Raw genomic sequence first — 2,790 nt, forward strand, 5'->3', positions numbered from 1 at the left:
CTAAAGTCTTGGAATGTCATCTCTGATAGAAAACGTTTTTGTTTAGTCACCATACCAGCCAGCTGCCAAAAAAGAAAGAAAGAAAGAAATGTCTTTGATTAGGGTGGGAATGGCCACACCAAATAGTCTAACAATATGATTTACAGAGGAGGCTGGTAATCTAACAGTGTGGCCTTAGGGTGGGGGCTTTGGGACATGCAATATTAGCTCACATAGCTCGACTTCCAGAGGAGCTGAAGACTGAGAATAGTTGCTGAGAGTTAGCTACTGAGAGTGACTAACAATGATTACATGATGGAGCCCCCCAAACGACCCCGGACACCAGGACAGTTTACTTGTGCATATTGTCACACATCGATGCTGGGAAAATAATGCTGTCCGTGATTCCACTGGGAGAGGACAATGGAAGCTCCAGTTTGGAACTTTCCTGGACTCTGCCCCATACACCCCTTCCCTTGGCTGATTTCAGTCTGTATCCTTCAGCTGTAATACACTGCAACTGTTAGAACCCAGTTTCCAGCGCGTTCTGAGTCCGTCTAGTGAATTACTGAACGTGAGGATGGTGCGGGAAACCCCTGAACTCTGCAGCTGTGTGAGCAGTGTCAGTGGTCGTGTGGACTACTGTGCTCCCTCTAATTTTGCTGCCCTGTTTGTGCTTTTCTTGTTCATTTTATGAATTCCTTTTTATTCGGATACCCATCCTTCGTCACTTTTATATGTTGCTATTGTTTTCTCCTACTCTGTATCTCCCACTCTGTGTGAGGTTGTGTAACTACCACCAAAATTACAATAAAGGAATTTTGATCACCGCAAAACTTTCCCTTGTGCTCTCCTGGCCCCTGGCAACTACTGATCTGTTTTCTGTCACACTGTTTTGCCTTTTGTAGAATGTCATGTAATTATTGGACACTGTATTAGTCTGTTTCTGTAGCTTATAACAAAATACCTAAAACTGAGTGATTTACAAAGAAAATAAAATTTATTGATTACAGTTTCTGAGGCTGGGAAGTCCAAAGTCAAAGGAACACATCTGGTGGTGGCAACAGTTAGTGGTGACATTGCAAGATGGGGGAAACAGAGAGAGGGACAGATTCTTCATGCTCCCCTTTTAAAGCCCTCAGAACCACGCCCCTGACCACCATTATTAATCCATTATTAATTAATTAATTGTGGGAATTATTAATTCCCACGATAAGATTTCCCACCCTCTTAACAGTCACAGTGGGGGCCAAGTTTCTAATACATAAAACTTGGGGGACACAATTCAAGTTTCAGTGAGTTTGGGGGGGACATAATTCAACCCATTACAGATGCTTCAGTTGTTTCCAATAATTCCTTACATTGTGTAGTTATAGTAGGCTAAATAATGCTCCTCTCTCCCCCAAGATGTTTTGTCCTAATACTCAGAACCTGTAAATGTTACCTTTTGTGGCAAAAGGGACTTCGCATATGTGATTAAGGATTTTGAGATGAGGGGGTTAACCTGGATTATCTGGATAGACTCTAAGTGTAATCACAAGTGTCCTTGTAAGAGGAACGCAGAGGGAGAGTTGATGATGGTAGAGAAAAAGGCAATGTGACCACAGAAACAGTGATTGAGGGCTGGCCAGTTAGCTCACTAGGTTAGAGCATGATGCTGAAAACACCAAGCACCAAGGTCAGGGGTCAGATTCCTGTACCAGAGATTGATATTATGCAGCCACGAGCCAAGGACTGCTGACAGCCACCAGAAGTGGAAGAGGCAAGGAATGTGTTTTCCCTGGAGCCTCCAGAAGCAGCCAGCACTGCTGGACACTTTGATTTAGCCCCATGAGGCTCATTTTGGACTCAAATACATTTGTGTTGTTTTAAGCCACTAAATTTGTGATTATTTGTTACAGCAGCAAGAAGAAACTAATAGAATAGTCTTTTATGCAAAACTATTGTCCTTAACATAAAGCTTTTGAAATTCATCCACATTGTTGAGAATATCAATAAATTGTTTCTTTTTATTGCTGAATGTATTCTATTGTATTGATAGACCATGATTTCTATTGTATTGATAGACCGTGATTTCTTTATCCATTTACTAGTTGATGCAGATTTGGGTTCTTTTCAATATTTGGCTGCTGTGAACATTTGCAGGCAGGTTTTTGGTATGAACATAAGTTTTCATTTTCCTTAGGTAAGTACCTAGAACTAAAATTGCTGGATCATATGGTATGTGTATGGTTAACTTTCTAAGACATTGCAAAACTGTTTTCCGAAATGGCTGCATTATTTTTACATTCTCAACAGTAGTGTATGAGAGACAGTAGCTTTGCATCCTTGCAAACACTTGGTATTGTCAGGTTTGTTGTTGTTGTTTTTTTTTTAAAAGATGACCGGTAAGGGGATCTTAACCCTTGACTTGGTGTTGTCAGCACCACGCTCAGCCAGTGAGTGAACCGGCCATCCCTATATGGGATCCGAACCCGGGGCCTTGGTGTTATCAGCACCGCACTCTCCCGAGTGAGCCACGGGCCGGCCCTGTTGTTTTTTTTTTTTTAAGCTACTCTAATAGGTGTGTAGTTGTGTCTTATTGTGTTTTTAATGTTCATTTTCATTTCTGTAATGACTAAAGATGTTGGGCATCTTTTCATGTGCTTATTTGCCATTCTTATATCTTCTTTGGTGAAGTGTCTGTTTAAAGCTTTTTCCTGTTTTAAAATTAGCTTGTCTCCTTATAATTGAGATATAATAATTCTTTATATATTCTGGATGCAAGTACTTTATCAGATATATCAGATAAAAATAAAATATTTTGCAAAT

Source organism: Galeopterus variegatus, unplaced genomic scaffold, assembly GCF_000696425.1.
Source record: "Galeopterus variegatus unplaced genomic scaffold, G_variegatus-3.0.2 Scaffold58, whole genome shotgun sequence".
Lineage (NCBI taxonomy): Eukaryota > Metazoa > Chordata > Mammalia > Dermoptera > Cynocephalidae > Galeopterus > Galeopterus variegatus.